We start from the raw sequence: 8115 nt of genomic DNA, 5'->3' as shown, positions 1-8115 counted from the left end.
TAACACCTGACTGGCAAAATTTTGAGCTTTGATTTTTATCCAAAGGCCGTTTACTTTGAGTGTAAGTTTTGGATTTCACGGTCCGCCATTACTCACGTTCAAAACTGACCGATTGGACCTCAGAGAGTTGGATCCAGGGAAAAGTGACGTCAGAGGCTCACTAGCTTAAAATTTGAGTGTGTGAACGCAGCTTATTATATATGCAAAGCGTGAGTTTAAAAGTCTGAAAGCCCAAAACCCCCGTGCTGCATAGTAATTCTGCGGCGTACACACGTATTGCATTCTTAAACTAGTGAGCCTTTGACGTCATTTTCTCCTCGATCCAGCTCACTCAAGAACATAATGTTAGTAATGGCGGACCATTAAATAGGAAAATTACAGTTAAAATAAAGAGGTGCCTTTTTGAAATCAAGGCTTAAAACGTGGGTCACTTAGTGTTTTGTTAACATAGTTTTGAAATCCAAAGAAAAATATGAATTGATTTTTTGGTCACAGGGGCACTTTAAGTAAACACTATAAGTGACCCAAGTTTTAAGCCTTGGTTTTTTTTAACAAGAATTTTCCTATTTAATGGTCCGGTATTACTAACTTTGAAATATTTGAGAGAGCTGGATCGAGGAGAAAATAACATTAAAAACCCATTAGTTTAAGAATGCAATGCGTGTGCACGAGGCTTAATTAATATGCATAACGGGAGTTTTGAGCTTTCAGACTTTTAAACTGGTGTTTTGCATGTAAAATGAACTGGATTTTAAGACGGTAAGTAAATGACAACACTTTCCATAGATCCAACCCCCTGAGGTCCCATCGGTCAGTTTGGAACGTGAAAAATGGCGGACTGTGAAATCCAAAATTTACACTCAAAGTAAATAGCCTTTGGATAAATATCCATGCTCAAAATTTTGCCAGTGAGGTGTTGAGCAGACACACTGAAAATTTGAAGAAAAAAGGAAATTATTTTTTGATCATAGTAGCACTTTAACTGTAGCGCCCCTGAAACATTTGTTCAATTCAAACAGGCGTTGTGGTTGTTTTGTAAAGCCTGCAGGCCTAGGACATTGTTTATCCGTCCTGAATTTTAATCACAGCCGTTGGTGAACCGGTGTATTCAAGCACACAGCGCTAGTTTCAATAATCATTAGGACGAACTTGAAAATTACTGACCCTTTGTTCCTGAGTCACTCAGAAAGACACAGCATAGTAATTAGAGCGCGACCAAAGAACGAAATGTGCAGTCTGGTAAAAGAAAAGGGAAAAAAAAGAGAAACACGAATAACGAAATGGAAATACTCTTTTTTCTTGGAATGATCCGTGCCTCATAAATTACTTTCTTTGCCTCAATGCACTAGAAACATAAACTTAGTTTCCGTTCCTTTGTCACAGTGTGGAACTAATCTAAATGATTTAGCATGAATTAAGCTTTTAGAAAAACGTAACAAGCTGTAATGGTGCCAAAAGCAAATCTCTCGCATTTTTATCTTTAAATGGAGTTCTAAGATATAGTGACACGACTTTTTTTGATAAGCTTAGCAAACAGAAGAGCTGCATCGTTTCAGCCAACCTGATCTCAATTAACAATCTGACCATAAATGCATCGTTTCAAAGTGGCGATGTGCGGGTAGAATTGATTGTTCCTGAACAATTCTATAATCTATGGATTATTTAACTTACCTTTTGCAAATAATTTAAAATACTGCTTTAAACAATACAGAGATCACAGCAGGACGAGAAGACAGCAATTTAGAAGAATCGTGTTTTCTTGGCGAAGGCGCGGAAAGTGATTTGTTCAGTTGCAGTTTTCAATATATAGCGGAAATCGTTCTATTATCAGCTCTGTGATATCACGTTGTTTTGACTCCTGCATTATCAAAAATAAACGGAAAATGAAATTTTGCCCGGTAAAGATGAAAGAAAAAAGTCTCCGGCTTTAAGAATACCCGACAACTTAGGTATGAGCCTTACTGCCGGTAACGTGTACAAGGGAAGTGTGGAAAACCAAGCACTCGAAAACGAAGAACATAGCACGAAGCACCCAAAAGGTCAGAATCGAACTAAGCACCCTAAGTCGAAAACGAAGCCGAATCCCAACTCGAAAGCGAAGTACTAAAAACGTGAAAAAGGAAGCATCCCAAGTCCCAAGTGGAAAACGAAGCAGCTTTGACCATAGACAAAGACCAAATTTGTTACTGTTGATCAGACTAAAAATCAACTTTTTACTAAAGATCGTTTATCTTTTGTTTCTTACTATATCCTTGAGTTGAGAAAGTTGGGTACGCAGCAAAAAACCACAATGGTGTTTAAATCCTTACATGGTCATAGACCCATAATAGCAGAAATCGTTCTATTATCAGCTCTGTGGTATCACGTTGTTTTGCCTCCTGCATTATCACAAATAAACGGAAAATGAAATTACGACCGGTTGAGATAAAAGAAAAAAGTCTCCGGATTTAAGAATACCCGATGATTTAGATATGAGCCTTACTGTACAGGGAAAGTATGGAAAACCAAACACTCGAAAACGAGGAACATAGCACGAAGCACCAAAAGGTCGAAATCGAACTAAGCACCCTAAGTCGAAAACGAAGCCGAATCCCAACTCGAAAACGAAGCACTCAAAGCTCGAAAACGAAGCACCCTATTTGCCAGTAGAAGATCGCTTTGACCACAGGCCAAAACCAAATTTGTTATTGCTGATCAGAATAAAAATCATCTTTTTACTAAAGATCGTTTCTCTGCTGTTTCTGTTTCACCTAAAATACCCGATATATAAGAACCCAATCAGCCTGAACCCCGAAAATGGGTGTTCTTGTATACGGGTTTTTACTCGGGTTTTTACTATATTTGTCAGTAATAGGGTGCGGGTCAATCTCGTACCCTGAGTCCACGGGTGTTTTGGTCAGCGGGTGAGCGCTCTATTTTCTCAGAAAACGTGGGGTTTCGGTCTTATTGCGCATGCTTGAGTTTAAAGGAAACCGCTGGAAATAAATCATTGACTCAAAATGGACGGTTGAAATTGTTCGAAAAACAAAAACGTTAGGGCCTGTTCACATGGAGGTGGGGGACCCAGGTAGGTGAGGAACCCCGCCTACCCGTAGTCAAAAAAAAGCGAGCCTTCATATGCAATATAATTATTTATAGCCCCGGGGCGCTGGGGTGAGGTTTCCAAATGCTTCGGCGGGATGTTCAAACTAAAGATAAATCACCTAGGCTCACCTCTCATGTGAACACAATAAAAAAAAGATAAAAATTGTATGGTTAGACTGGTTACCCCAGTGAGGTGGGGTACCTCACTTACCCAGCCTCCCCCACCTCCATGTGAACAGGCCCTTTGTCGCGTACCATAAAAGAAACTGATGAAATGTTCATTGGCTTGCTGTAAGATGAAACTTCTGACCGTGGGCGATAACTGTATTTAGTCATTTTCAGCGTCGGACCCAGTTGTTCGAAAGCCGATTAACTTAATCCAGGATCAGCGTAAACTTTTGTTTGATTCATGTTTTTTCGGTGAAAGTTTCTTTTACTTATTTTTGTATTTCAAGATTGACTTCTTCGAATGCAAAGTTTTGCCGAAGATCAGTATTTGCCGAATATCAGCATTTGGCAGTGGAGAAGAAAACTCCTTGGTTAATTTATAATCTGTGATTAGCGTTAAATTAATCGGCTCTTGAACAACCGGGCCTCGGTGTTTTCCCTCTGTATCTCTATATTAACCCAAGGTTGGAAACTCCGATGTAGCAGTCAAAAAGATACGCTGCTGTAAATTCCACCAGAAAGCTCAAATCGACTCAAAATTCCACTCAGACCAAGCTACTGTATATTTCAATCCTCATATCAGACAAAGGTTCACGGAAAGGAAGTGAAAAGTCGCCGAAACTGGCTGATTTTGCTTACTGGAAAAGCTTTCTTCGGAGGTTGCGTGCACGAAACGGTTGAAAAACACCTTACCGACCGGGCCCAAGTTCAATTTTGTTGCACGCCGGGTGGGTCACGGTGTCTTGGTCTCAGTAACAATTACACCCAGGAAAGCACTGAGCTGTCCGGACGCCGGAAGCTCAGGGAAATGCCAATGTATTAAAGATGTTTCGCAAACAAAACATAAACATTAAAAGTAGATAAGAGTAACCAGGTTTTGGAAACATATTTATGTAAAAAAGCGTTCTCTGTTTAAGATTTGTTATATTTGTCAGTGTCGCTCCCTTGTTTTGTTATTTTCGTTATTTTTGCTATAATTGTTACTTTCGATATGTTTTTTTGCACAGTTGTTATATTTGTTATTCTTGCGATTGGGTGCATTTCTGCACATAAGTGGAGACGGGGACTGTGAGATCTACGACAGCGACGTCGACAAAAACCTCACTTCAAAAGATGTGATGTGATGTAGAGTAGCGCAAAATATGCGCTAAAATGTGTGCTGCGCACCATTGTTTTTCATCTTTTTAAAAATTCCTCATTTTCCGGACTCGCTTTTTTTCAATTTTCCTGCCACATATCACGAAGAAGAAAACGCTACAAGTGCGGCTAAACTACAGAATAGTTAGGCTCGAGTTCGCCGCTCACTCGAGTTCAGGTATCCTCCCCAGGCGCTAGATCATTTCCCGAAACAGTGGCTGGGAGTAGTCTGAGAGGTCCCCATTTGTCGGTAATGGCGGGTGCGGTTCGTCAGACATTGCTCCTCAATCCGAAGGTCGTGGGTTCAGGTCACTTCTTGGTCAGATATTGTTCTCTCTCCTGCCTTGCGTTGGCCCACTTCTATGACTTGCGTTCACGCTCAGACACACACATTTTTCGCCAGCTGGGAGGTCCGTATAGCAAAAAACTGTGACCGAGGTCGTGAAAATGCTGCCCTCAATACCTCGGTCACAGTTTTTCTCTATACAGACCGACCCTTAGCTGGTAAATAACGTATTAATTTTATCCTTTCTCTCTCTCCCTTTACTTCTGCATGTAAACTGATTCGGTGTCAAAACATGGAGATTTCAGGTTATCACACAAGCTCACGAAACCAGGGCTAGGATTCCGCCTGGGTTGGCGGGGAAGATAGAAAAATTATGCCCGCTCCCAGAGCCAATCAGATTACAGGATTCGCAGAATTCCGCCCGCTAGCTCATTGAGAAAAAATTAATGGGTTTATTAACCGAGTTGATATGGTAAATTGACTCGAAAATTCTACAAGGTCAGACGTAGCATATCATTTACGTCAGTCAATTAATACCATATCAACTCAGCTTATACTGAACCCATTTCTGTGTTGTACCCCCAACGAAGCAGCAGCAGTGGCAGCAGCACTGTTTCGAATTCCTTAGAAAGTAAACCCCTTCACGCTCAAATAGAATCTCCAGCGGATTCTCGCACTGTCGTTTTCCAGTTCAACTCGGGCAGCTCTTCCTTTCAATGGCCTTAAAGAGAACCTTACCTCATTCTATTTCATTCCCTTTAATTAATGCTGTAGCTTGTAAAGACTGTAAATACTCTTTGCACGTAACATATATTTAGTAATTTTTTAAACACATTAATTCGCTATTTTTACCTCACGGTCACACAAACTGCGAAACTTCATCTGCATGTTCATGTTCCAGTGCCCAGTGTCCAGTTCCCTCGACTCATGGCTGTTTCTGCTAAAGGTGTTCTCATAAACCACAAGCCCTTTTGAGACTTTCTGAGACATCTCCGCCAAGCTGGTCTCTTTTTGCCCGAAAGAATGATAGGACAGACCATAAACACTCTTTGCGAAGAGTGGGTGGTTCTTTGAAGAGTTGTGAAACGGGGCTTACTCCCGGGGGGGGGGAATCCCTTTTTTGGGCTATATAGGTATGTGCGGGTCTTAAAGGGTGTTAGCGTGTGTGACCTTAACCTTGCTTTTTTTGTCATGGTTTTTTAGCCGTTTTGGTCTGAAATAGGGTATCGATTTTGACCATTTTGGTCTGATGTATGTATGGTTTGTTCAGTCGAGTCTTGAATTAAATATATTTTTTAGAAGAACCTGATAGCAGCTTCTTTTTCATAATTAGGCGATAAGACCGTCAACAAAGCCCTTCTCAAATTATTAAGGGGGGTGGTACTTAACTACAGAAAGACATTGGTTGCTAAGAAAGCTTTTTAGTCAAAGAGCCCTGCAAAAAGGTTCCATGGATGGTTCTATGAGGTAACGTTTTCAATAGAAATGTAATATCACTTCAATCAGAACGCGCGTGCACAACTAGTCCCAGTCCTCTGCCGTGCGTTTCAGTGTAAAACAGGTAAAAGCTCTCAGGAAACGAACGGAAGAGGCACTTTTTTCACCGGATGGGAACTGTCCTATCATTTTTCGTAAACTGTAGCATGGAATTTCTATTTCGAAAAAAAATGGAACTGATATTTTGAAAAGTGTATCAAGGGAGGGCCTTATGACGTCATAATTATTTTGATTAATGATTTCTTTTAAAATCCATGCTACAGATTTTGTGCTAGAATGTTCTCACACTTTTGCGTTAAATATTTGTGGAAAACATATTTAACTCGCTCAGTTTTTAGGCATCTACTGTTTTGGTCACGTGATTTACCAAATGTGGTTGTGATTTGAACCAGACAAAGAAATGTTAAATAGAAAACACTTGGCAAGAAAGGACAACTGTAGAGTTAAAGGAATTAGAGAAATGGCTATTTGAAGGAGTCCAGAGCAACGGTTTGGTAGGTAAGAGCCATCCCCCTTAAGCCAACCGTGTAACAGCTGAAATAGGTCTGAAAATAGGTCTGAAATAAGGTATCAAATTTTTGGTCAAGTCTGAAATAGGGTAGGGAAAATCGCAGATTTTGGCTTGAAATTGGGTAAGGGTTTCAGGAAGCGGACTGCACACCTCCACCAAATTTTTCTTTCCACCCCCCCCCCCCCCTATCCCGGGGCCCGGGCCTAACTCAAAGAAAGAACCACTTCCCTTGCGTACGAACCTTGACTAGCACCATGAATGTGGTAGTTCATTGATGAAGCGTCCTAGCCTCTTCCTCCTTTGGAATCGTGATTCGTGATATCATTGAGTCACTTTTTTTTCTCTTTCGTTTAGCATGGAAACCCTGGCTATATCAGAAGAGACTGTTAATCCTAAAGACGAGAAAGTAGGCCCTGAGAGCTTCGAACTTCTGAAAGTTCTAGGAAAAGGTGGATATGGAAAGGTATTGCTACAAAGAAAAGTGGTCTTGATTTCGACTGCGTTACAAATTGGAGTAATATTTTGTAAGAAACCGGCAAAACAATCGTTTTGCTTTATACTTTCAACATTTGTTCAGGTTTTTCAGGTTCGTAAAGTAGACGGAAGGAACAAAGGGAAAATATTCGCAATGAAAGTCTTGAAAAAGGTACGTCAATGAATATAGGGGAGGTGATGTCGATTTGGTTATATAACATAACAATAGGATATCGTTAAAATTGTCAAAAATCTTAAGCTTTTATGGCTGGCCAGGAGTTTGATAATGGCACTTTGATTGTTGATCTCTCACATTGTTTGGGTGATTTTTATTTTTAACAAGTTTTTTGAGTGTCGTATTTTCAAAACATTTTCAGCACGTACTGCACGTGCTCAATTTCATTGAAAAAATTAATGTTTATCACAAGAAGTGATTTAAGCTTTATGACAAGTGAGATGATTTGCATTCGTTGTAGTCGCCTCCTAAGGCCAAGGTGAATCCATCATGAAAGACCTTTAATCGCGGGGGAGATTGTTGTTTGGGGCTACATGTTCACATTTGTTTGGATAAGAAGGAGTTATAAGCAGTATCTTTAATTCGGAGATACATTTCGAATTCGTCTTTGACTTTTCAGTACTTTTTTAGCTTTCTATGGATGAGGGAAGGATTGATATTGTTTCTTAACCCATTGATCTCGATTGATGTAGTAGATGAAACTTTGTTGGTCCTGTAAAAATGACCTTTTGATCATGTATTAAGTATGACTGCAGCTTTTATTGTCCTGAGCTTGTGTATTTGGTTTAGTGGTGAAAAGTTTTTCAGCTGAGCATGCACAGAATGAGAATTCATTTTCATGTATTGTCCAATCTCAGGGATACTAATTACTCCAGGATAGTCAAGGATTCTGCTCCAAATCTTATTAATTGCACTTTTATTATCATTATTGTTTAAATTTAT

General features: G+C 40.0%; 1 protein-coding gene across 7 annotated transcripts in view; it reads right to left on the bottom strand.

Moving 5' to 3' along the window:
- The window catches only part of LOC137975016 (tetratricopeptide repeat protein 28-like), a 52002-nt gene extending 50242 nt beyond the window's left edge, over positions 1-1760 (bottom strand). For 6 of the 7 annotated variants that reach the window (XR_011117529.1, XR_011117531.1, XR_011117528.1 and 3 more), the window contains exons 1-2: positions 1672-1759; positions 1165-1236 (exon numbers count right to left, since the gene is read on the bottom strand). The gene's annotated coding sequence lies outside the window, so the exon portion shown is untranslated. Of the gene's footprint in view, positions 1-1164; positions 1237-1671 lie in introns of all 7 variants that reach the window. The other variant, XM_068822049.1, reaches the window with a different exon arrangement.
- Between the last annotated feature and the right edge of the window lie 6355 nt (positions 1761-8115).

The sequence above is a fragment of the Montipora foliosa genome, chromosome 11, assembly GCF_036669935.1.
Source record: "Montipora foliosa isolate CH-2021 chromosome 11, ASM3666993v2, whole genome shotgun sequence".
Taxonomy (NCBI): Eukaryota; Metazoa; Cnidaria; class Anthozoa; order Scleractinia; family Acroporidae; genus Montipora; species Montipora foliosa.
Note: the sequence above shows the minus strand (reverse complement) of the source record. Positions and strands in the feature narration are given on the sequence as shown.